The following is a 27,572-nucleotide window of genomic DNA, read 5'->3' as shown; positions in this document are numbered from 1 at the left end:
TCTCTTTAGAAAAAGAGGTGGAAGGATGCTTAACAAGGGATAAGACAACTCCCTCATCCCAGGGGCATCCTGCCATCTCTAGAAAGTGTTTCTGGTCACTAGAGGAGAGTCAGCAGCTGTCCTGATTCCCCCTGCTCAGTGCAAGAGAGCACTTCTGGTGCCTGAAGACAATCTGCAGTTAAGAGGTGGGACTGGGCTGCAGTTTAATCCCAGGTGACTGGACTGGGACAGTGTCTGTCTCAACAGCTCTGTGTTGCAAACGTTTCAAAGCATTCTTCATTCTTCATGCGGTACAGTCTGTATCCAATTCCATCTCAGCATAATAACTTAATGTAAATATGTCTCCCTGACAACCAAATAACCCCGGATTTATTTCATCACAAACCCAAGAAATTAATAGCAGGTTCCATGTTCACTTCTTGGACAGTTGCTTTAAACTCCTGTGTGTAGATAAAACCCAACAAAGCCAAGGAAGCTTAGCTGGAGTAAGGACCTGGGGTCTCATTTTTAGACTCATGCGCCATGTATTGCTGGAAAGAAGCCAGCTGGATGTTTCAAGGGAACTTCTAATACATGTAACAACACCAAAAATATCAGAAGCCACAGCTTGTCTCATTGGAATCTCAACATATCACCAATAACAAACATGAAGGTGTTTCCGAAAACGGAAATATTTTCCACACTGGCTGGCTATTTCATTAGGTAATTCTTTGAGAAACAGAAATATAAACCCTTATGTGTTTGTTTACAGAGACAGGAGTCTCCCTATTGTTAAAACTGTTCCACACCAGAGATTCCCCAATAAACTCAGCACCTAGGGAGGCCCTAAGCAATTTGTACTCCTGAATTAGTGATAAAGAGATTGTTTAGGTGACTCTTCTATGTAATTTTAGCTGTAATGTCTAAGATTCTGTGATTTTTATTCAGGCCTCCTTTGATTTATCTAAGGCAGGCAGGAAATCACTATCTTCAATTTTCCCAAAGAAAAACAGAGTGTTTTAATTTTTCACTGGGATCCCAAATATCTTTGAAAAACATATTTTTCCAGTCTTCAGAGCAGTATCCTTTCCAGTGAGAGTTCAGGAATGGGATCAAAATGTCTTTGAAAGAGGTGCTGCACTGAAGACAGCATAAAGGAGATTAAGAAACCTTTCAATAAACATATTAGGTGCATGTGCAGGAAACAGCCTCCATAGTTTAGAATCTCCTTTATATGTGACCACATGAAAATAACCGTCAATGCATTTTCCCCCTTCAAAAACCTCTTTTCTTTTCCTTGCTTATGAAAAGGCCTCTTGGAAGCTTGAAACCAAAACATGTTGCCATATCCAAATGCTTTTTGCTTCATCACACTGGCTTTTTTTTTCTGCAGGCTTTGCTGGGGGAGAGTGGGGGGTGCATGCGTGCAACTGTGTTAAAGCAGGGGCTGCCTTTGTCAGGGAGGCTTTCTGTGACACCTGCAAAGGGACCAAGGGACACAAAGGTCTCCCTAGGTAGGCACCAGGCTTTATGTCTCAGCATAGCTGTTCTGGCTGAGGATATGTTTGTTTCTCATGGTGGTGTAAGAGGATGCAGGGCTGTGGATATCTGTGCTGTTCAAGACTCACCAGCGTGAGTCTATGGTGGTTTTTATCATCATGGTTCACCATGAAGTGCTCTGAGGTCTCAGCTTGTTTCCTACAAAAGGTTACTCACTAGTAGGATGAAGATTTGTTGCTTGGATTTGGTTTGGTTTGGTTTTGGATTGGTTCTTTTTCTCCCCCCAAAAAATTTACTTTAAATTATAAGTAAAAGAGTAATATAATTCCATATGTCTCTCTTAAGCATTTTTTCCTTTCTTTTGCTTCTACTAAGCATAACAGTCTTGAAGAGCTGCCTCTAGATAGGAAGTCCTTTAGCCTTCCTGGATTTGACTTTGGCTTCACTACTCTGCTGTCCAGAAAAATCAGTTTTACCACCAGATCACTTCCACCCTTGGGTTAGAGAACCTTGTTTAGAGAATTGTTTTAGAGACCTTATCAAAATGTATCTCAGATACATGTCCTTGTTCTCTTGCATACTCACACCTTGTTAAGACTCTTGCAGGAGCTGTACCCAACTTTTGGTAGAAAGGAATTTTCCAGAAAAACAAAGCTTTATACATGTGTTTTTCCAGCTGACAGAAGGAATTGTCCAAGTGTATGTGGTCCCAGGAGGACCCTGCAGAAGCATTCCCCAGGGGATGATTTGGGTTAGCACAGGGAGAGCCATGCTGCAATAGGCTGCAGAGGACACTTGGTGACAGCCAGGATACCCAGAAGGTCACATGGGCTTAAACCCAGGTCTTTCTTCAGCTCATCTGCCTTCCAGAGATTGGGAACATTGATACCAGCACTCCAGAAGCAGGCAGGATTCTCAGTCAGGAAGGCCAGAGGTCAGCTTTCCCACCAGGGCTGGGCGATGGTGATCAGCAGAGGGCTAAGCCCTCAGGAATACGCCTGACTCAGGGATAGGCCAGCTGTTCTTGGCTAAGCACAGTATTATTGCACCTCCACTGCTGGCTTGATTTGCAACTTCCTCTAACTGATGGAAAGATAATAACTTCACTGTGTTTTTTATCTATCTTTACTTTGGATGCAGCTCTTCAGGGCCTTTAATTCCAATTTGAAGCATGTGTATAACCGTATTGACACCAGAGTAATTACTCATGTACTTCAAGAGGATGCTCAAGAAACTTTTTAATTGGGATTTTTCCAAGGAAGGGCTTTTTTCTATTGAACTGCTTTCAAAAAATAAGAAGTTGCCAACAACTACAACAACAACAACAAAAAATCAGCACCCAGTTTGACATAATCCACCAAAGTGTTTTTTCCTAAGAAAGAAAGGCCCTCACTGGATTTTAATTCTGGATGCACTTAAAAAAAAAAAGCGTACAAATCTCCCTTTTGGGACACAAGAAGTCTAGGCCACAGTGATTTGAAGTCCTTTGTTTTCTTTGCAAGTGCTCTAGCACTGAAAGATTTTCTGTGATGCAGCAGATAAGTCCAAAGCTGCAGCAAGCAAAGCCCTGAAGAATTCAGATGGCAAAATGACTGCCCCTCTTTTTTCTCTTTTTTCTTTATAGTTAAAGAGGTGGCTGCAGGGGGACAAAAATGAAGGGAGGAATGATGGGCTGGGTGAAAGCAAAAGAGAGGAGGATCATTTGAGGGAACTCTGCCAAAATCAGTATATTCTATTGCCAATCCCCCCTGAGGACTAGGAAACAAGGACTCGGAGACACTCTGTGTGGCTTTCAGATAGAAAATGCATAAAATAATTAAAAAAAGCGTACAAATCTCCCTTTTGGGACACAAGAAGTCTAGGCCACAGTGATTTGAAGTCCTTTGTTTTCTTTGCAAGTGCTCTAGCACTGAAAGGTTTTCTGTGATGCAGCAGATAAGTCCAAAGCTGCAGCAAGCAAAGCCCTGAAGAATTCAGATGGCAAAATGACTGCCCCTCTTTTTTCTCTTTTTTCTCTTTTTTCTTTATAATTAAAGAGGTGGCTGCAGGGGGACAAAAAGGAAGGGAGGAATGATGGGCTGGGAGAAAGCAAAAGAGAGGAGGATCATTTGAGGGAACTCTGCCAAAATCAGTATATTCTATTGCCAATCCCCCCTGAGGACTAGGAAACAAGGACTCGGAGACACTCTGTGTGCCTTTCAGATAGAAAATGCATAAAATAATTAAGAAAAAAAAACCAACCTGAAGCCCACATCTCCCTTAGGTGGCCATTGCTAGGAGCCCTTCACGCCCTGTGCTATGAGGAGTTGCAGTGCCTGGGGCTGTGTGAGCCCTGAGCCCACTGCCAGGAGAGGCAGGCAGGGTAGGACAGCACTGCCTGGAAAAGTGCAGAGCTCTCAGCCCTCCCAGAGCCCAGGGCAGAGCAGCCCAGGAGCATCCAGCTGATAGATCAATGAAAGGCACAGCATACAACAGCCCTGAAAATCCTGTCCATTCCCCTTCTGTGCCTTCATTGCAGTGGCACAGTGATGCTTTCCACCTCAGACAGACACTGCTGCTGAAGTTTTATTTAAAGCTAAAGATGCAGAGACATTTGGGGGAAGCTAACCCAGAGCACTGGCATGAAACTGAGTGAGACAAAGTGAGTGTGAGCAAGACAAACTGAGCGAGGCAAAAAGGAAACAGAAAAGTGAAAAAAAAAAGAAATAAGAAATAAGATCAACAGCAAGATTTTTTTAGCTGTGCTCCAGACTAGTGACAAAACATTGAATAGATGCACTGCCCAGGCAACCTGCTTCTACAAAAAAACAGGGGAAATAACATAGTTCAAAGCTCAAAGATCCTACTTCACAGCTTTTTTAATATGGACTGATGTCTGGTTTATTGTAAAATGTGTGAAATACATGTTTTTGCAGCTCTCTGGAATAGGCAGTATTTTTACTCTGAGGATGTATTTTTTGGTTTTGGTTGGGTTTTTTTTTTTTTAATTGGAGTTCATATTTTACCAAACTGGAAAACTTTGGCTTTTTCTCTTTTTGTTCCCTAACAAGAGAAAAAAAATAACAGCAACCCAAACTCCATTTTAAAGTAAGAATATACTATCAGCCAAAAATAAAAAAAAAAATAGCAAAATTCCAAATTGCCATAAACAAAAATATGTGAGAGGAAAACTTCTGGCTTCTCTTGTCATTTCAGATGGCTTCAATGCAAAGTCTAGTGAGAGTATTTTTTACTGAAATTTTTGTTGCTTATGCCTCCTAGATAGCTTTCTATTACCTCTAGTGAGAGGCTATTCTGCAGCTGCATTGATCTCACTGTTTTCTATTAGGCTATTCATCTTGAGATTCATTCCAAATACTCTTTTTCAAGATAAAATCCCATTTCTTGTAGTTATGCCTCCTACAATCATGCTAACCAGCTTCTCTTCCACCTGCACAGATTATTGTTGTTTCCCTCTTTTAGTCATCACTTAGATCGTTTAGGACTTGCTTACATTATGGAAATTTGCACTAGTATAATTGCATCAAAACAGTACTCCAGCACAAGCTTTAATATGAGTGAATAAAGAGAGAAAAAAAATCAGCACAGCTTAATTTTGGAAAGTCTGTTCAGGTACTGGAAAAACATCACCTCAGCCAATATTTTTTTCTGTTCTTTGGATTACTTTTGTTTTTCATTTCCACTGACACCTGTGATTAAATTAAGCATCACTCACTGTGTTTGCAACCTAAACTTTGTGCTGTTGTGCGTGTACTGAGAGAATGGAAGTGAATTTTAGGGGGGGAGGCTAAAACAGGACCCCTGAAGGTGTTTGCAAGACTGACAAGAAAATCCTTTATTTTTCTGTCTGATCATTTTTAACCTGTCTGTCCATTTAAATTACTGATAACTTTATTATGGCAAAATTCTCATGTCTGTTCTAGAAACCACAGTTTCGATACCAGAGCATGCAAAATCCCATTGCTAATTATTTTATTCTAAGATTGGCACACAATACAATGCACTGATGGAAAACGACAATAATTAATTACTGCATTTACTCCAAAATTACAATCACTAATTACTGCTCTGAGACTGAATTCCATTCAGCAATATTTGGAACTTGTTCTTCCTCAAAGCAGGGCAGCTTTTCAGGAGTATTGCTGTGTTTGCATCTAAATGAGTCCATGTAGGTCACTAGCAGATCTGCACTATTTGTCATGGGAGTGATAGAGCAGCACAAGGCAATACCACAACACTTTCCCTCAGTTTGGAGCAGGAATTCTTCATTAAAACCCAAGTCCCCACTTTTTCATTTTTAATGTTAGATAATGTAAATACTTCAGAATTAAATAATATATATTAAAACAGCCTCCTACTTCTCATCTCACTGTGATACTCTTGGCCCTGGTGCTCTGAAGTAAACTTCTGGAGAATTGTGAGAACTTTTGCCAAAGACTCAGCCAGCAAAGAACCTTCTGAGTTTTTCCCCATATGTACAACACTGTGAAAAGACCAGGAGCTTGCTATGGTGGTGCCCTCTTCAAAGGCTTCCAACAGCAAAACCACCAAAGCTCCGGGGTTGACTGGAGGGTGGTAATTTCATATTCAGCCACTTGAGCAAGATTAGTGCAGGAGATCATACAGACAGTGTCACAGATTATCTGAGTAAGGCAGGTTTTAGAGCCTTTCTGGGCTCAGTGTAAGCTTCAGTTGCATCAGTTAATGGCCAGCTGCAGTAGCCTGGAAACAGCAGCCTTGGAAGAAACATTTCTACCGGGTTCATTCAGCACACAGATCTGCTGGGCCAGTGCATGAGGGACTGCAACTTGAAGAGAAATGGGAAAATATAAGAAAAGGAAAGAGTAGGCGTTTGAAACAGCAGTGATTTGAAATGAGAGCCAAAGAGATGGAAAAACACAGGAGACATCCATAGCCAAATTTTTTGTTCAAGCAGCAGCAGCAAACACTGACAGAATGAATCCTCTGCTAAATAAAATATGTACAAAACAAATGAGAGAAGGCAAAGACCCACAATGAAAGAGGATTGTGAAAATACAGGATGAGTCCTAGAAAACAAGCACAGTCATTTTTCTTCAGGACTTTCCAATAAGTTACAAGTCAGCAAAATCCATTGATACTGGGACATGGACAGAGAGACCAGTACTCACAAGTGAGCAAACAGGAAACAGGAGTGTTATCAATTTGCAAATGCTGCTCAGGGAGAGAGCAAAGAAAGGTTGAGAACTTCAGAGATGCTCTTCTCAGATGGCCCCATATTTGAGGGCAGATAGAGCTTTGGTGTGTTCAGTTAACACAAACATCAGCACCATTAATGTGGTTTTTTGTCTAGGTAAAGACAATATGAACAGCAAGCAGGGCACAGCCCTCTATGTCTAAGAAGAAGGTTAAAACCCCCTCAAGGGAAACTGGAACTTCACAATGAAGTCAGAGTTATGAGTTAGCCCCAACATGTGCACAGGACTCAGGTCACTTGTGCAGCATTGATTAGTAAGCTGAAAATGATCTGATCTTTTTGTCACTGACCTTTGAGAGCTACTGCAGAACCATGAATTGAAGCTCTGTGGGATAGTGTTTGGCACTTGCACTGTAGAGATAAAGAAAAGGGAGGCTAAAAAACTCCATGAAATTTACTCTGCAGGGGAAAACTGCTACAGGAGTTGGCAAGAATCTTAATAAGGGGTTGCAGAGCACTCCATCAATGTGAGCACCTTAAATTGATGTCCTTATGGTTTGGAAGGCATATACAATCAGCTGCACTAGAACACTGTTTCTCGTTCCCACGGTTATACCCAGTGATACATCAAATGCAATAATTGCATATTTGAATAATTCATAGGTACGGTAACTTTGGCCAGATACAAGTGAATATCAAAACTCTGGTCTCTGAAGTGTTTGATTCAGCTGTAGCAGAGAATTGAAGGTTTACGGTGCAAACCTTGCTTCTCAGGTGTCTTTCATCCGGCCCTGTGACTGCAGTTAGCAAAAAAAAAAATAAAAAAATAAAAAGAGAGTTTTTATTTCAAACGGTTCATTTTTCCACTTAGCTGAGCTTCATCCAACCTTTTTGAAATATTGGGTAGAAGGCTGAGCTGGAGGGGAAAGGAGAACAGCAGTCAAGTCATTCCCCAAGCAAGAAGCAGAGTAAATGAAAACTCAGTGCTCTGTCTGGAAAAGTACTAACCACAGCCATGATCGGGCTAAGTTCTCGGGCAGCGTCAATCACCAGCTCCTCTGAAGCCAGTGAAGTGACACTGATTTATGGCAGCCAAGGATTCAGGCCCACTATTACTTATTTAACTCTAAATGTTCTCCTAGCAGAGATGTTTCAATTATTTGCGGTTCTAGAGGGAGATGCAATGTCCCCATTCTGGGTGCTCTGGTCTTCTTAGAGCAGAGACACTAGGGAATGATCATGCCCACCTCCAAATATCACCATGGCTCATTTTAAAAATGCCTTTTTAGGATAATGCCTTGCAAACAGAGGAAAATCTCTTGCACCCATGGAAAGCTGCAGCTCCACACTCTAGTAATCCTCTTTAGAAAGCAGATTTTTCCCGTTTATTGGAAGATACATTCTCCCTCCCCAGCTCTTCAGATATCCCTTTTTCCTGTGTAAAACAGATCCAGCAGCTGAGCTGCCTGAAGCATTTATTCTATGCAGAGCAATAACACTCTAAAATCCTCACAGTGACATGATGCCTACCTTTGAAATTTCTGGCTCTGTGATGCCCAGTCCTTGACGCCAAAGATATCTTTTGGTTGATTTGGATGTGCTGTAGACCACAGTTGCCATGGTAGACCCTTAAAAGCAGATTGTTCCAAAAGAAAACAGGTATTCACTACCTTGATTTCTTAAGGATTTGGAAATAATTGGGCCATTAAATCCATGGGTTGTGCAGTCAGCTAAACATTTGTCTTTACTGGATAAGATTCTCTATTTTTCTCTACATTTCTCTTCTCTCTTGAAGCATCTTCACTCATGAGCAGAGGTTGCATCCCATTTGCTGTGATGTATGACAAGTGAATGCTTTCCATGCTCTTTATTTTCCTCTGTGCATTCTCCTTGCATGGTACATATTTCCCCACCATGGCAGATTGGACACTGGGAAAGGAAACCAGACATGCAGCCCAAAGCCAGCTGTAGGAAACTGGGCTCCTACATGTCAGTTTTAAGAGATTTGGTGCTTTCAGAAGGGGGTTTATTTGGAGGGTTTCTGTCTTCTGTTCAGGTTACAAGATCATACAGACCTTGTTACACAAAATCCCAACAGGAATTCCTACAGGCCTTGTTCCTATTACCCATGAAGACCAGTGTAATGCAATTTAGAGAAAGGTGTACAGATCCTCATCAGGAGTAAAGGAATAGCTCATACCTGGAGAAGTATTCCCACCCTTAAACATGAATGGAGGAATTCATGTCCTTTGATGGCTTTGTTGAAGAGCATGTAACATGCTGTTAGTAATTAGGAAAGGCACGCAGACTGGCACCATGGTTATCTCTGGGGTGTTTTCTCTTTCAGCACAGACCCACTTCTTGACAGCCTGACTTCTGCTGCTCACCAGGGATTCCTGGAAGTAACCCCAGGATACTGCTTAGGATTAAAATGCAAATAATTTCTTTCTTCAGAAATGCTCTAGAATAAATGAGTTGTCCTGAGGTTCACAGGTATCTGAAGAAGTGCTGGGCCTGTCCTTCATCTGGGGAAAAAAAGTAGGCTTTAAAGGAGTGATGATGATTTGTGCCAACCAAAGACTTGCTGTGGGATTTGGCCACTTACACTCAGGGAGAAGAAATCTTCTGCTTTTTCTCTTCTAATCTTTCAAATTGCCTCTGTAATTTTTTCCCCAAGTTGTGTGTGCTCAGTGTGTTCTGTCGATGTGAGAAGTGGTAATGTCACTCTGCTAGGAGTTTTATGGTTCACAGAAGGCAGGATTTGTATTGAGACAGACAGATAGATGGATGTCTGGTGCCTGCACACAATGTATTACAGAGATTGACCCAAAATTTTCAACACTAAAATCCCAAACAATAGACTGAGGGAATCTCTGGCTGGGAGATTTCAGATGGATTTTATATCTTTATTTTTCTGATTAATACAAGTCTTTAAAAGCATATCATCCCTGTCCCTTTGCCCAAATATTTGGAGAAGATCAGAGTAAAGAAGGATCAATAGCAAATAAGTAGTCTACATTTTCTCAGGTGTCAATGTAAAGGAGGTCAGACATGCCATACTGGGGAGGGAAGGGAAGGATACACAGTTAGGGAAGTCTGGTGTGCATTCAGATAAGGAACATTCCTCGTGACAAAGGAGGAGGTGAATCCTGTTGCCCGTGGAGCTGGTGAACTCAGGAAAGGTGGCAGTGACCAGCCAGGCTCAGGGCCACACTGAGATCTGGGCTCTCCCTGCCCATGAGAGGGACGTGGAAAGGAGCAGAAGTGCTGGCTGATGGGAGCAGTAGGGACACCATCCTGCCAGGCTGCCTGCGGAGCCTGGAGCTCCCTCCTAATGAAGGCGAGCGGCTGGGCACAACTGGAGGCGAGCTGTTCCCCATTTGTTTGTGCTCCTCAGAGTGGCAGGGATCCGCTCTCCATCAGAATAATCCAATTGAACAAAATGATTCATATTAGCAGGCACATCTGTCTGAGGCCAAAGCAGAACCCTGGTGTTAGTTTAATAAATGGCGTTCATTAAACTCAGCTGAAAATATAATCTGGAGAGACTGATGGGGTGAACAGAGCAAAGAATAAGCAAAAGGAGTTAGCAATTATCAGATGTCATTTGTTCTACTGGTACCACAGAATTGGAGCTTGTTTGCTGAAATCTTAATTTCATTTTGCTGAGGCAGAATCCATCAGAGAAGCTTATGCTGCAGCTATGATTCCTGTTTGTCAGCCCTTGGTAGGGAATGTGGCATTTTTCTTTCCTCTTTTTCTATCAGACAGAGCTCTGAAGGAACACAGATACCAGCAGAGAGCACAAGGACAGGAAAGACTGAGGTAGCAGCCTTTCCTTTGCCATGAGAAGGCTGCTGAGTAAAGTTCCCTGTGCTGCAGTGGAGAGAACACGGGCAGTGCTCTGGGACAGGAGCTTTGGGTATTTCCAATGCAGCAGAAACCATAAATCCTCCCAGCTCCTCTGTGGTTTCCCCTCCATACCAAGATGGTGTATAAACACTTCTCACTTGACTTCAGGAGCATTTTGCACTCTATAGGGTAGGGGCCAGTGTTTCCACCAGCAAATGTATCGCTCTTTTCAGACTATACTAAAGTTAGGGTCTTCTTGGTGGTCAAGTCAGGGAAACTCCCACAGCTGTGCACTGGTGGCTGTCCAAGGCAGCGCAGGGGAGCAGGCACAGGCACAGGCATGGAGGTGTTGGAGGCAGCCCACATACCCAGAGCTTAACCCTGATGGTCTGGGGCTGCCTCCTTCAGGCCCAGCTCTCTCCCTGCTCCAGCTCAGCCAGCTCAGTTATCTGGCATTAACATTCCTGGCCATAAGTCTCCACACAAAACACTGAATCCAGAGGGAGTGCTCTTAAGAGGGAGAACTGCCTTTCCCAATTTCTGCTGAGCAGAGGAGAGCTTCTTGGGACTGACTTACAGAATGGTCAGCATTTGAAGATTGGCTGGACAACCTGTTTCTTGCGAGTTGTTTTGGTTTTGTTTAGTTTTAACTTGTCCCTGCGGGTATTCAAATGGTCCTTGGTGTGCTCAGGGGAAGGCAAAAAAGGATTTTATATTTATAGACTTGCCAGAGCTATCGAGTCCTAGCCAGTTAGAAAAAATCAAAAGAATAATGGAGGAGAAGGGAAAGCTTGACCTCATGAGCTTTCAGCGTTGATTAGTTTGTTGGTGTCAGGAACCTTTTCTTGTTCAGGGCAGACTAACTGTGAAATAACTTTTTTTCCCCCTACTCTTTAATCTGTCTCCTGTATTCCCAAGGGGAAGGAGGAGCCAATACCTGCCTTCCCGGAGCTCTCCTTCAGGGGAAACAAGTGCACAGACTTGCACACCAGCAGCGAGGGGCTGGTGGGTTTGGGTTTTTTCCGAGATTCATCTTCTCAGTGTGCCCTTTGGCAAGAGGCTGAACAACTTCAATTTCCCTCAAAACCGTGTAAGAATCAGTTGCTGACACAAGCTTCTCTGGAGATGGTCAGAGGTTTTTCTCGCCCTGGTGAGCACAGAAGAGGGAGGGAGAGTTGCAGAGATGGGCAGCACCTTTCTGATATTTGCCCTGGATTCCACCATGGCAATCAGGCCTCCTTCACAGCCTTGGAAGTGGGGGAAACATGCACTGAACCCCACCTCTTGCCCACTACCATTCCTCACACAGGTTAATCCTGAGCTGCTTGGCACAGGCAGGAGCATAGAGGCTTAGGTTAACATGATCCTGTCATTTGTATGAGACTGGTGAGAAACTTGCTGAATTTGCTTGGTTCAGCTCTGTGGATCAGGCACTCCCAAGCCAGCACAGCTGCAGGCACAAGGGGACATGCTTCACAAGCACAGGCTATCTGAGGTGACAGTGAACCAGAAACCCAAAGAACTGAGACTGATCAGACTCAACTGGATGCAAATAGAATTTGAGATTTATTTTCAATACTCTTTTCAAAGTACATTGAAGTAATTTTATGAACCAGGCATCGTGGGAATCAGGACATTGGTTTTCAGTGCTTTCAGAAAAAAATTATTTTGTTTTGGATTTCTTTTTAAATTTTCAGACAAAAAGTTTTGACTATTTTTAAGCAGTAATAATGTTTGACTGATCACCTGCATTTTCTACCCAGAAAAGCTTTAAACAAAAATGTGATCCAGTTCTAAATTAGAATCATATAAATACCTCAGCTATAGCAGTGAAATGAGTCACAGACTCATAAGTCACATGCATAAGTGTTTTCAGAATCAAATTCTGAGACACTAAAATTCACCAAGAGATGTGAATTCTTCATACAGAAACCACTCCAACTAGATGGTGGAATTCTTATCTTTCTCCAACTCAGAAAGAACTACCATCTCCTTAGCTAAAGTATCTTCTTTTAGAAGCTTCATACAGAATTTGGCTTCAAGAATGTTTGTGGGGTTTTTAATAAAAAATTATGAATATTTAATAATTAATAGAACTATGTAAGTTTATTGAGTCATCCTGGACTTTAATCAATTTGAAATATTTGGGGCACCAATTTCCACCTTACTACTCCTCACTGGAGGTACATGGGAGCTTTAGTGCAATTAAAATGAAGCAGGAAATATTTTTAGCTAATTGCACTGTGCACCTTGAAGGTAATTTGAAGCTGCAGGCAAAAAAAATAAAATATCAGAAGGTGTAATTGAGTGCTGCAAGCTGGAAGTTTGTGTTTCTGGCTGCATTCTGATTTAAAGGGGTGTAGAGACAGGGCATGGAGCTGGACAGCCTTGGCAGAAGGAGAGTGAAATCTCACCTCTGGAGAGCAGTGCCTGGATGGATCAAAGGCCAGCCCTGCCACTGGCACAGGACCAGCTTTGAGAGGGTCACTGGAGAGCACGTTCCTGAAAGGGATGTCAGGCTGGGAGATGAGATGAGTTCTCCTCCTTTTCCAGCCCCAGACAGACAGCGCTCCAACATATCCTTCCTGTAGCTGGTGAGCAACTCCAGACCACATCCTTACCCCTCCAGCCCAGCAGGCAGCTGTAGGCTCTTGTTTCTTATGGCAGACACTGGAGCCACTGCTGGAGTGTTCCTGGGAGGGCACAGGCAGCTCAATTGCACCTGCTGAGATCCATGAGCTGGACTTCATTATGGTCTTGAGGTCATCCTAGGGGGCTGCTGAGGAAAGGAAGAGGGGAGCAGGATCCCCATCTTACTGTCAGCAACAAAAGCAGGAGAGTGTGGCAGTGGTTTGATCAGCATTTTGATAAGGTCTAGTCAATCTATAAAGGGAAAAAGCAGAAACAGCAGAGACTGGGCACAGAGGCTTTCTTACAGCTTCCCAATTAGACTTAGTTCTCAACCATGCACATTTTTTTAATTAAACTGTTGGTACAATGCTCAGGAGATAGAAAACTCCTTGAGGCCCTCTTGTAATAAAGAACCTTTCATTGTAAGCAGAAAGGCAAGCTTAATTTCCTCTCCCACCTAATATTCATCTGCAGCAAAAGCAGGGGTGAGCACTCTGTATGAGGCAGGATAAATGCTCCTCAGGGCACAGGACCCACTGATTTGGCCATTGGGAGGGAAAGAGGCTACATCCTTTGATGCAAAAGTAGCCATTTAACTCTCATTTGACCTTTACCATCACTGCTTCTCGAAATGACCCGAGTTCATTGCACTGATCTTTGCTTGCGAAGCTCTTGATTGGCAAAACAGGGCTGGGAGAGGGAAAGAGCCATGGCTGTGTTTGAATGAGCCAATAAATTCTGGGTGCTGCTGAGGAGGGTGGACAGGGCTGTGACCACTCAGAGCCCACCAAGCCCTTAGCTGCTCCTGGCTGCAGCCCTGGAGGCGGGCAGAGCTCCGTGCTGCAGCCTGCCCTCCTGAACCCCAACTCTGCCCAGCCCAGCCCTTCCTCCCAGCTCACCTCTTCAGGGCTCCTCCACCCGCCCTGTGAGCCCCACCACCCCGTGGCCACCTCTTCTGCCACTGCTGGGGGGCAGAGGGAGAAAAGGCAGCGCTGCTCAGGGAGCCAGTGACATTTTCTGACTGCCCAGGCTGGATCTGCAGGAGCAGCTGCTCCGTTGTGGTGCTTTTTCATCCGCTGCTTGAGACTAATGGCTCTAGAAAAATAGATAAATCAGAGGTGACACAGCTATTGCTGCTTGACAATTTTTCATCAAACAAGCTGGGGGAGGAGGGGATGACCAAAAAGTGACATTTTGACCAAACTGGATGTTTCCGCAGCAAATTTTCATTCCAGTGGATTAAAAAATAAATGCAAACAGCACAAAAAACATAACTGTCTTGATTAAAAATGTCGTCCTTCAAAACACTAAATTCCTCTTAAAAATGGACTGGTTTTCAGAGTGATTTAAAAAAAGGCAAAAATTAATCTATTTCTCTGGCCACCTCCTCCCCCCAGACTTGTTTTGTTTATTAACTAAAATACTCACAGGAAAGAAAGCCAAAATAATGGCAATTTTCCTCCAGAAAATAATTGTCATTTTTCAACTAGCTCTTAATGTAACATAGCTAAATGAGAGCAATCCTAGTAACAACACTGCACAGCAAGTAAGTCATACAATTATTTGAAAGAAGGGCATTGCAATTTAGGAGCTAATTTTTATCATCACCTTAAATTTATAAATGGGAAAAATGAGGCAGGGTCATTAAGAATATAAGAAGAAAACAAAACAAAAAAAAGAAAAAAAAGCCAAAAAACCCCAAAAAACTGCCACAAACAAACAAACAAACAAAACAAAAAAAAAAAAGAAAAAAAAAAGAAAACATTAAACATTAACATGTGAAATGTTGGACTCCCATCTCCCTGTTAGATCACATTGGCTTCTCTTCTCTGTCTCTGTGTGTGTGCAATTGTCTCTGTTGATACATATGTACATGTAATACCTCTGTACATATACATATGGATATGTTGGTGTGCATTTTCATGTATATAAAGATTCATGTATACAATCTGTCTGCTTTTTAACCTTCAGATGTTAGAACTGAAGCATCTGACAAAAATACTCTTTCCCCACCTTCCCTCCTCACCCCCCCTCTAAAAATAGCACCCCAAGAGTCCAGGTAAATGTGTTGATGTCTGGTATAAATCATCAGGCTTCTTTTAATCCCAGCATGGATGCAAAGTCCCCTTCACCACGCTGCCCTTCCCACTCTAGCACATTTGGGCTCCTCATCTTGGGCTCACCACACAGCCTTTGCAGCGGTTGTCATAGGGATAGAGTCTGTTTTGGAGAGCCCTGCCTCCATTTTCCACCTCTGCCAGACAGTCCGGGCAGGAGCTGGAGTGGGGGGAGTCTCTGTGGGTTGGATTGGGATACAGTGAAGAGGAGGACTGAGGCATAAGGAAAGCAGAGCCATCCCGCAGCACTGGAGGCGAAAACAGAGAGGGAAATTGCTATAGAAACAGTACAAAAGGCAGGGGAGAAAAACACAGGCTGGAGTTTTAATAATATTGATCAGCTTCAGAGGCAATAGCTGTGCAGGTCTACCACAGGTAGAAAAAACATCTCCAGTTCCTTCCAGTAGGTGTGCATGGCCACAGCTCCAGCAGACAGATGGACAGGACTCTGACTGCAGTTTTGGGTGCAAAGGCACACATGTGTGTAATTAGAGCTTAATATATGTTGTATGAAGGTGAAGAAGTTGTCATATGCCATGAGCAGAGACTGTGCAAGAACAGGAGGCTGCCAGTTTCCTGCTGGAAGAAGTGGCGGCCTTTGAGTTTCATCAGGGAGAGGTTTGTTAGCTCCAAGAAAGGAAAAAGGTCTAGAGATGATCCGTGGAGACTTGACTAATAAGGACTCAGGGGAGAGACACAGTAGAAATTATGTGGAACTGGAGGCAGTAGATTTCTGCAGTGGAAGAAGAGCCCAGCCTGGCAGCCCACCATGGTGGTGGCAGTGTTGGCACAATTGTGTCATCCTGTGAAGGACACAGAGCAAACTTGTACCTGCAGCTGGCTGCATTTGCTGCTTAGCAAATATACAATGACAGCTCCTGTGGTACTCATCAGATAGTCAGGGAGTGTTAGGCTTGTGCCACTTGCACACCCCTCTCAGGTCATCTACCTGCTGTAAGGGTATCATGGAATCATAGTACAGATTAGGTTGTAAAAACACCTGTAAAAGTATTAAATTCAGTCATTAGCCCAGCACTGACAAGTCCACCTCTAAATTCTGGCTCTAAGCACGACATCTATGCCTCCTCTAAATACCTCCAGGAATGGTGACACCACAACTTACCAAGGCAGCCAGTTCCAGTGCTCAACAAGCCTTTCAGTGACAAAGTTATTCCTAATATCCAATCTAAACCACTCCTTGCCACCCAAGGCTGTTTTCTCTTGCCCTGTCACTGGTTACTGGGGGAAGAGACTGACCCCCACCACTCTGCAACCCGCTTTCAGAGGGACAGTGATGAGGTCTCCCCTCAGCCTCCTACTGAGCTGTGCCCTGGGAGCACCGCTACTGATTCCCAGCATTTCCCTCATAAACTACATGGATCACCTTGTCACAGAAGGAGATCAGGCTGGCCAAGCAGGACCTGTCTTTCATGAACTCGTGCTGGCTGAGCCTGCTCCCCTGGTTGTCCTGCATGTGCTGCATGATGGCACGGAGGATGATCTGCTTCACAAGCTTCCCCAGTGCTGAGGTCAGGCTGACAGACCCGAAGTTTCCTAGATCCTCCTTCCAGTCCTTCTTTTGGGTGGGCATTGCACTGGCTAACTTACATCAACTGGGACTTTTCTGGTTAACAAGCATGCTGATAATGATGGAATTGCTTAGTGAGCACCTCTGCCAGCTCCCTCAGAACCCAGTACCACACTACATGGGCAGTGAGTGTCTCCCATCTCCCAAAATGCAGAGATTATCCTCACAGTCCAGACAGAAACTGCTGTTAAAAGCTTTACTGTGACAGAGGTGTTTGTAGCAATAGGACTACTGTGCTGACAGCACAGGTTGCAAGGACATGACTAGATTTATGTTTGTCTAACCAAGGCTTTAACTGAGATTCATTTCCCCTGATGGTACAGACCTACACTGCAACTATTCCCTTCACAGCAAGTCAGTCAAGGTCCTCATTATAACCATGAAAGAGATACTGGTTCCTTTTGCCCATGACTCACAGTCTTATCTGAAACAGTTCCTAAGCGTGAGTGAATTGGGACCTAAAATCCCTGTGTGTCTCCACTAATGCTGTCCTAGAGTGATCTGTTCAGATGAGGATGTCTGCACCTTGAATTCCATCATTAGGACCTCAATCCCTTATTTCTCCCCAGTGTTAAAGGAGTACAGCCCCAGGATGTTAGGCACTTGCTGCTTCCAAAAAAAAAAGTTGGACATTTACCAGATTTATTTGGCTATGGTTTGTTCAGTGGAGCAAGATTTTGGGCATGTCCCTAGAGACTACCAAAGTGTCCTCTCCTCTCCACTGACTAGGTAGCTGCTGCAGACTCCTGCTTTAGAAGAACAGCTTCATTTGGTCCTTGAAATACAGACCCAAGTTAGGCAGACAGGATTACCACATGTCACTTTGGCATGAAATAATATTTTTAAGGGACTTTTTTTTTTTTTGCTGTTTTTTTAGCCTCAGCAAGTCCTAATCCTTCATCTGTACATATATATGTTTTTGTGTGTGTGCGTGTGCGTGTGTGTGTGTCACCTGCAGTATCTGAGGGTGTCTGTGGAGGACAGGCAGAGGGATGGTAGTACCACCTCCAAAGCAGTGGTCACTGATTGACCAGTCCCATCCTTCCCACTCTGCACATTAAATATTTTCCTTAATAAAAATTATAGCAAAGAACTTCTCCCCATCTTGACAGTTGCCTGGTTGCAGCATCCATGTGTAAACCCACTAAGCTCCACTCCTGATCCTGCAGTTGGTGCTATCTATCCCATATTCCAACCCCAGACAGGAGATGTGTGTTGTTGCTACTTCCCAGGAATAGGGCAGGATATTGTCAGCTCCACCAGATCTTTCCTATTCCTGTGCCTCCTTTGCCCTCCATTCATTGAATCAAAGCTTGTTAACCCTTCCTTTTCCTGCTAGTGCAGCTGAGGTAAGGAAAGACACAGGCCTTGCTGTGATGGTTCTGACAGCTCTCCTTCCTTCCCCAGCTGCTTGTTTTCCTGTGTTATGACATGGCCAGAAAGCCCAGAGGGGTAAGAAGGATGCCAGAGATCTTTTCCTCTTCCAGGAACTGTAGAGCTGACACCATTTGCTCTTGGGTACCTAGGGACACGAATGACAACAATTCTTCCCTGGGCCATCTTCAAAAGGACAGTTTTCCCCATCTTGGACTGTGAAATAGCTGTAGACACAGATCTTGCATCTGCCTTGGGGATACCAGTCTATTGTCTTTGTCAAACCCCAGGAAGCTCAGGCTGACACTTCCAGATCATCAAAGGGCAAGACTTTGGGGCCAGGCCATCAAGAAGGAGTCAGCTGCAACCAAGACAGCATCCAACTGTGGGGAAAATGTGGAGCTGAAGCCAGAGCTCAGATCAGGGGCTTAGTTCAGCATCATCTCTTGTCAGCTAAGCACAACTGCTGTAGCCAAGAAAGCATGTTTCAGTTCACAGAAACAGTAAAGAAACCCAAGACAAGCAAACAGAAAGCTGGGGAAGCCAGCATGCATGACTTCAGGATAAGAACTGCCAAAAATATTCTTGTGACACCCCAACACGAGGTGAAATTTCATTCATGTGCAGTGACTTTTCAGAAATAGGCTGCAAGGAGAGATATGAGCCCTGCCAAGGGGACAGAAAGGCAATACCTGAGGGACAGGGTGCAGAGCTGCTGACTGAGACAAGTGTATTTTTGTGTGCAGTGATTTTTGGTGTTTACCGAGGCAAAAGTCCGTGGGCCAGTAAAGGGACATTTTCCTTCACAGGAAAGGAACAGGGCATTTCTATAGGCTGTAGCAACCAATCCCTGGAAGGTTTTATTCCTTTTCCTTTTTCTTTTCCTTTGCTTTTTATTTTCCTTTCTCTTTTTGGGTTTTTTTTTCTCCTCTTTTTCCCCCCTTTCTTTTCTGCCTCTCCTCTCCTCTCCTCTCCTCTGTCTTCTCTTCCCTTCTCTTCTCTTTGTCTTGCCTTTTGTTTTCCATTATCTTTTCAATTCAAGCCAGAGCTAAATACCAAAGGAGCAAATATCCTTCTTTTAATGATGCTGATTTAGGGACCATTGTATCATCTGAATCCTCCTACAAGTCTGCTTCCCACACCATACCAGCATTGCTGTTTCAGAGCCCACCATCCTGTGAACTGCTAAACGGACATGCAGCAGCCAGCAGTAGCTGCTTTCCTTTTCAGTTTTCTTTTTTTTTTTTTTGTTGCTGTTTTGTTTGTTTGGTTTTTGGTTTTTTTTATTTATTTATTCTCAGTAGCCAAAGCAGTTCTTGGCCTATTACTCCCCCGTGAATTTAAACCTGGGATGTAAACCAAATCAGAGTGGTACCCGCCCCGGAGGACTCTGGCCAGCCTTCCAGCGAAGCCCAGGAGGCTGGGGGTGGTGCGGGGAAGGCCGGTGCTAACGAAAGCATTCTGGTTGGCAGTGAATGTTTTTATTTTCCAGACTCCGCAAACCGATCTGTGTCTGCGCTCATCCATTCAGTGCATGCTCTCCTCAACAGCCGCTGCATCACGCTCTGTTCCTGTTCGCTGTTGACCGTGTGTCCACATTTAAGTGTGTGTTTTATGTGTGTCTCTGGCTAGGCCTTCTCCATCCTTTTTTTTTTTTCTTTTTAATTCTTCCTTATTTTCTTCTTTTCCTTTCTTTTCTTTCCGTTCAGTTGGTTTGTTTTGCTCTCATTCTTGTTTAGTTTTCTATAGTTTAATGGCAAGTATTTCCATTAGAAATTATTTTTAATTGATGCTGTGTTTGTAACATTTTTTTTAATTATTATTTTTATATATATCTTCTTTCCCCACCTTTCCCTTTTACCACACTATATATAAATATATATATATAAAAAATCTTTTCTTCTTTTGTCATTCAATCAAATTCCAACCAAGAGCCAGTCAAATCCACCACAGTCTCGCGCTGAGCTAGGAAAAAAGTTCTCGTAATGACATGAAAGTGGAGAATACAGTTCCCCAGGCCGTAAGTTCAAATCAACTCGAAGTTGAAAGTGTGACATGATGGCGTCATGTAACAAGCTAAGAATTGGTTGCATGACATGCCGTCAAGTTTCGTGCAGGTGCCGTGATTGAAGCATTTTTCTTGGATGTTGTATCAGTTGATGATTGGCCAGTCATGATCACATGTGCCTTTTTTGACTTTGTGCTGCCACAATTTTTTGCTGTGCTCATTTTCGTTTTGTTTTTGGTGCTTGCAGTGGTTTCTTTATTTGTCGTTTGATTTCTCGTCAGCGTTTTATGCTTCTTTAGATGTCACATAGAAGGAAAAAAAAAAGATGGATTCCTAATTCTTTAGAAAAAAATGGGATTGTTGTAACTACAGATAATTTGGAAAAAAAATGTAGAGAGAAAAATGTGTGGTTAATTTTTTGCACTGAAAATCTTGTGATTATTTTTTTTTTCCGGAGAATTGGGGCCTTTTTCAATTGACACTTTTTTTTCCCCTTAGGATATTTCAAATCACTTTCTAAAAATTAAAAAAAAAAATACAAAAAACAAAACCGGAAAAACCAAATCAAAACTAAAAAGACTAATGATAGTAATGGTAGTTTGCAAACTATAGAAATCAAAAAAACCAACCCCAAGAAAAGCCTCATTGTATGTCTTTTCAAGAATTCCTAATTCTAAGGTGCCGTATTACAGCAACTCCAGCAAAAATTAATTGCTTAGAGGGAGGGAGGGATTGAGTGGGAAAAAAACCCATCCAGATCAAAAAGCAAAATGCATCTTTTTGTTTACAACTGAAAAAGGGTCCTTGACGAGTGTTTTTTATTTTTTTATTATATTATTATTTTTGGTGTTGTAATTGTTTAGACTGCTGTGTACGGTTTGCTGTTTGTTGAACCAACAGTGTGAAAACCTGCCAGCATGGATTGATATTCCGCATGACACTTTTCCACCAGAGTGGACCTTTTGCAGTTTCTAAGTTTCTTGATGTAATAAATCACCGAGTGTATAAGAAGAACCTGTTTGCTAGAAGGAGATAAGAGCTAATCCTTAATGATTAAGCATCCTACTTAAATGTCAAGCCTAGTCGGATCATGATTATATTTTTTAAATAATTTTTTTTATTTAAGAAATGTTAGCTTTACCTTTTTTTTTTTTTCCAAAAAAAAAGTTTATTCCAACAGTCTCTTTTATTTAACCTCCTGTAAATTGCCTGTTCAAAGTCCTACTTTCTGACATTCACAAAGGAGTAGATGTTATTGGCAGCTACGTCTCCACAGAAAGCTCATACACTGTCAAAGATGGCACCCCATTAAAATATAGTCTATATCCCCTTTCCTGATGCCTTTCACCCTACAAAAGCCTGACAAGCAAGATTGTGATCTGGCGTTGCAGAGCGGCACTTAAAAATAATTAAAATGCCGCTGTCTTCATGTGTGCAGTGATACAGATTTACATAGACATGCCCTAATTTTATTTTTATTTATTATTAATATTATTATTACTAATAGGAACAATTATGGTTTTCTTTATCATGATCGTGACTACCTTGCTTTCTTTGGGTTTGATCCGGTTCCCACTGAAGTCAAGGGGAATCCTTCTGTTGATGATAAGTGGGAGCAGAATCAGAGCCAAGGCAATCAAAAGCAAAACACCAAAGCAGAAGCCCCATCCTGTCCCAATTGAAGGGAGAAGAAAACATCCATTACTTTCAACGGGAGCAGGATTGGGCCCAAAAGAACAGGCTTGATTTTAATTTCATTTTCATTTTTAGGTCTTTTTTTCCCCCCTCCTGTCTCAAATATTCCCCCCCACACCTTCCCTACTTCCCCCTCCCCTTTTTGATTTAATTTGCAATGATCTTCTTCATTTTTTAGGGCAGCAGCTGAATGGGCCACATTTAGAAAAAAAAAAAGTATATATATATTAAAAAAAAAGTGAACTGTTGGATTACATCTTTGACATATCAGCAAATATCAGTCAAGCTGAAGACTTCAGACCTATTCTCTCTTTGATTGTTTAGACTGTAACATTTCTTCAAGAAAAGTATCACATCTGCTGACTTCGAAGGACATGCGCTTGAAAACAAACAAACACATAAAGTAAAATCAGAGCAGGAGGAAGATGAACCGGGATTTCTGAAGAGACACTGATATCACCACAGCGGCTTTTCTTCAAACAGGAGATGCAAACCTGGATTCTGGCAAAGGAGTGCCTGTTTGCCACCAAGGATGCGGTTACCATGCGAGACCCATGGTAACAGTCACTGAGCATCTTTATCTGTCATTCCTTAGCTATATAGGGACCAAAGGACAAAACTTTTTACCGCAGACTTGTAGCTGTATGTAAAATATGGAAGTTCTTTCCTTTTCTCTGAGCTGTTCCTAAAACAGTTTTTGAGAGTGATTATATGAAATATGTAAAACCTAAAAAAAAAAAAAAAATTAATAAAAAAAAAACCAAACAAAAAAAAACCACAAAACCACAAAAACACCAAAAAAAAAACCACAAAAAATTACAAATGCTTAAATGCTTTTAAAATGGCAAGATAATAGTTCTTTGATACTTTGGGAGGTTCTTTGGTTATACATTAATTAGAGTCTATGAAGCTTTCATATGGTTTTCTGTATAATACGCAAGGATTGCGTTGTTAAAGGCAGGTAAGATGGATATCTATGAAAAGCAAAAAAAATAAATAAATAAATACATAATTAAGTACATAAAAAGGCATAGAAAAGAGAAAGGAAAGATGGTTGATATTAAATGGAAAACAAAAAGGTTTGTAAATGCTTCTAACTCTCCCCATTTAAAATCCTAATAGTTGTACAGAATTTAAAAAAGAAAGTTTAAAATACCTATATAATAGAAAAAAATTAGACAACATAAAAATAAAAAAAAACAAAAAAGCAAAAAAAAATAATACTACATAGAAGTTAGCGTTAATGCTAAAAACAAAGATGTTGTAGAACTGTAATTTTGTAGAGTTTAGATTGAGCATAAATTCCTACTCTCTGCCAATTGCTGTTGGATGCTGTTATTTATCGAGGAGAAAAAGGAGAAAAATGGCTATTTTGGCAGCTTTTTTAACTGCAAGCATTCCAGCTATTAAAAAATAAACAAGACAAGACTCAATTCTGTAGACAATGCAAACGGGAAAAAAAAAAAAAACAGCTGTCTTTTTATCAGACGTTAGTTCTAACTTGAACAAAACACAGCTAAACGCTTCATGTCTTCATGATCTGCTGTCCGCAAAATTCCCATCATCCTATGCTTCAGTAGCTTCCATATTTGCTCTAGAAACCTTCAGGGCAAGGGATTAGCCTAGTACCTTAATCTTTTTTTATCAGACGTTAGTTCTAACTTGAACAAAACACAGCTAAACGCTTCATGTCTTCATGATCTGCTGTCCGCAAAATTCCCATCATCCTATGCTTCAGTAGCTTCCATATTTGCTCTAGAAACCTTCAGGGCAAGGGATTAGCCTAGTACCTTAATCTTAAAAAAAAAAAAAAAAAAAAAAAAAACTAAAAACCTAAAAAACCTTAAAAAAAACCATAAAAAGTAAACTAAAGAAACAATCTCTTTGAAGAATTTCTGAAACTGTTTACAAGGAATTTTGAAAAACAGGGGGATGTTTAAAAAAAAAAAGATGCTGGCTCTGTTTTCTGTAAATAAATTTGCATATTTTGTAGGACTTTTAATTGTAATGATAGAGAAAAAACAAGGAAAACTATTTAATGAAAGCACGATATTTATCTTTGGTAAATGACTTTAGAGCAGTTAAAAATAAGACATTGCTTTAAAAAATCTGACTCAGAAAAAACAATGAATTATTTAAGAACACATATATTTTAAAGAATATCATATTTATTATAATTTATTTTCACAGTCTTAAAACTTGATTTACATAATTCTCACACTTGTTTGCATCGATTGAGCAGTGTGATAATTGTTTTTGATTATTATTTGGTTATACTCTTGGTTTTGGTTAATGCTCTTGTTTGTTTTTCTCAGCATTTTTTATCTTGATCTTGAACGTTCTTTCTTTATTGTTTTTCCTTTTTGGTTTATTTTCTTTTTTTTAATGTTAATTTTGATTACATATTGGGCCTGACCGTGCAGTCCTTACTCTTCCAAAACTCTCATGGGGATATAACGAGCATTTTGCCAGAGTAAGGACTGAAGCAAACTGAGCCCACAGCTAGGAAGTACAGATGTGTAACGCAGCTGCAGTTCCATACAACTGCTCTTTCACTCTCAATTCCCTAAAACTCCTTGTAATCTTCTGTAATTATTGAATGACGCTTTCCAGCTTAGCCCTAAATAAAGCACAGTTTAAAAAAAAAAAAAAAAAGCCGTGTTCTTTACTTCTTGATGGCTTTTCTTAATGTGTTTGCTTTGAGAAAAAAATGAATCTATTTCGACTCTTTCATTAATATACATTGTTTGAGTATCAGAACAAATCCCTTTGTTATATAAAACGTATCTCATTGGATTGAATTAATGACACTGTTTCATTTAATGTCTGCTTGATATTCCAGAGTGGTTTACCTTAAACCTAGTAGGTTAGAAGATCAAATAATGGTACATACAAATTAGTGTCATTGTAGCTCCCATTTGAAGCCTGTTGTTTGATTTCACGCTCATGGTTTTTTCATGCTGATAAGTATAGAGGCCAAAGCTCGGGACATTGCTCCTTTTGCTGCTTTGGGAAAACTCTGTGAAATTCAGCAGTCTCCAGAGACAAGGCTCAATTTCTTCCTCAGCATCCCTCACATCTTTTCTTTTGAACGGTTATTTTCCTTTCCCTTGAAATGGCTGTACCAGATCAGCTGAGCTGAGGTTGGGGCTGAGATCAGGAGCCTTTGCATTTTCTCCCTGATTCTTGCAGCCACATCTGCATTTGGACAAGTTGCACCAGCTAAATCCACCTCTAAATGAGACCAATGTGCTTGTTATAATTTGAACTCCATAGGAAGCAGTTCTGTAAGTAGAAACTCCTATTATTAATACTATCAGTTACTTAAGTCTGTTCAGGGCAGTAGAAATAAATTAAATACAAATAAGATTGTGAATACAAGGAGGGAACACGGTCAGTATTTGCTTTTCTTCCAAAGGTAAAGGCAAATACAGAACTGCACGTACAACAAACCTATCCCTGCTTTTCAGCAGAGAAGATGCTCTGCAGAGGACAGAGTAAGTTAGAAATGTGGGAACTCAGATGCCACTGAAAGAAAAAATGAGGACTAGATTTCCAGTAAGAAGAGGTTTTTGTTCCAAAGGTTATTCAGGGTCCTGTCCTGAGCTGCAAGGATGAACAGACAAAAGCACGGCCTCTTACCTGGGCCAGGTTGAGGATAAAGTGTCAGGGAGGGCTGATGAAAATCACTACTTGAAGGAAGAAAACAGCACAAAAACAGGGAAGACTCAATTTCCCAAACTGGCACAGCAAAGGGAGAACTAAAAGGTGCTGCCTGATTGTCTCCCCACTTCCCAGGCCACTTTCCATACCCTTCTCTGTGACCTTCAGTGTCCCCAGAGCTCTTCCCTACCCTGCTCGAGGTAGATGCTGTGTCTCTGCAGCATGAGTCACATCCTGATGTATCTGCAAGAACACATCCCTGTTATCCAAGCAGGATGGGCTGCACCCCCGGGGCATCCAGCTGGGAACACTTCTGGCCAATGAGATACAGCTGAGGGCTGTTGAGTGATGATTGTGAGACAAGATTTCGTCTTGTTTCAGGTACCCTGCAATATGCAGCAGATAAAATATCCAGTGTTGGAGGGCAATCAGTTCCCAAAGGGAGACCAGAAAACACTATTAAAGATGACTCTATGACTTAGGTCAACACCCCAAAAATGTTACACTTTGAAGGGAAACCTTTGGGGTTACTGGAGTGGGGAAACTGGATGTGAGGACAAGCAGGGACAACAAAAGAGATACCATGCATGGTACTGTCCTTTCTCCCAGGTCATGCCCATGTGTTACACTGCAAGCCCAAAGAAGTGGTCAAATTTCCAAGTTCAGTCCCAGGGAACAGGGAAGCACTACAAGGCTCTCAGCCTGCTGGAGGTTCATTTACACTGGTGTGCTGGGAAATAAAGCACAGCTGTCACCACACTTCTGCCTAAACCAAGTGATGGGTACTTGCCATACTCAGCTTTCTGGCTGTGCTAGAGGCACTGACTAGAACAAAATGGACTGAAGCACAAATATAGAGAGGGTCTAACAGCTGGTTAAAACACCCTCTTCTGGGCTGTGCAGACTACCAGCCCTGATTTAAGTGCCTGTCTCAGAGAGACTCCATGCTTCTCCCCAGAAAAAGTTCATCCATTTACACTGCAGGTGCTGCAAAGCAAAACAAATTGCAGCACAACCCTGCTTCAGCATGGGGCTGTGTTGATAGGACAGGTAATTATCCAAAGAAACATCCCAATCTGAAGCAATGAAAATGAAGAGAGAGACCAGGTCTACCTGAAAGCCTGTTGCTGCACGTCTGTGTGTGCCAGCACACAGAACACTGTATTACAGAGGTTCAAAAGCCACTGCATGTTTGATGCTGACTCCTCTCTCTACTTTGTAGCTGCTAAGTCACATTATATTAAACTAAAGGGTTTTTTAAAGGTCAAACATTCATCTTTCACCAATGTGCTCCTTGGTACCACTGTGATTACAGTAAACTTCATTCCTATACCCATGAGTAGCTCAAGGCAATCTTTGGTACAAGAACAGGGCAGGGTTTGCTGCCATTCTTTGGGGAGTTCCATGAGGACACCTCAACCAATTAGGTTAGGACATTTTCATGTCCCTAAGAAAGCAGTTCATACCCTTCTGGAGTCACTTTTCCATATCAGCATTTCTTGACATAAGCACTGAGCCACTCACCTGTTGCACACACAAGGTGAAACAATTCCTCTTCCCATCTGCATCCCATTCCTACTCCAGGAAGATATCCATTAAAAAACTTTATTTTATTGAAGGATAATATTAAGGACTTTGAACAAGGCTTCAGAGTTCTCCGTGTTTTCCCTTTCTATAACAAATATCAAAATAATGTTTGGAAATGTCCTTGCAAAGCAAAGTCAGGAGTCCTCCACCTCCAACATTTCAGTTTCCAACAGCACATTTCACCCAGTCCCAAATATGACCTGGGGGCAGCGACAGCCCCATAGATGTAGAACCATGAAAGGTGTTTGTGATCACAGAAATAACTCACACATCACAGGGGGATTGGCGGATGGCAAACTCATCACCAGGGGCTTCAGTGCAACACTGTGGAAGATTGTGCTTAGCACCTCTTGGAGAGGGAAGCTGCTGATGCTCTTCCTTAGTAATGTCCCTTAGAAAAGC

General features: G+C 41.9%; 1 protein-coding gene across 16 annotated transcripts in view; it reads left to right on the top strand.

Annotated features, from left to right (window-relative positions):
- The window catches only part of CELF4 (CUGBP Elav-like family member 4), a 715,523-nt gene that overhangs the window by 671,312 nt on the left and 16,639 nt on the right, over positions 1-27,572 (top strand). For 13 of the 16 annotated variants that reach the window (XM_039718767.1, XM_039718775.1, XM_039718828.1 and 10 more), the window contains 2 exons: positions 20,150-20,237; positions 22,099-23,558. The exons of 1 other annotated variant lie outside the window; for it this stretch is intronic. The gene's annotated coding sequence lies outside the window, so the exon portion shown is untranslated. Of the gene's footprint in view, positions 1-20,149; positions 20,238-22,098; positions 23,559-27,572 lie in introns of those variants that run through there. 2 more of the 16 variants (XM_039718732.1, XM_039718723.1) reach the window with 2 other exon arrangements.

This window comes from Passer montanus, unplaced genomic scaffold (assembly GCF_014805655.1).
Source record: "Passer montanus isolate IOZ18808 unplaced genomic scaffold, ASM1480565v1 scaffold104, whole genome shotgun sequence".
Lineage (NCBI taxonomy): Eukaryota > Metazoa > Chordata > Aves > Passeriformes > Passeridae > Passer > Passer montanus.
The sequence above is the reverse complement of the archived record's forward strand: the minus strand, read 5'-3'. Positions and strand labels throughout refer to the sequence as shown.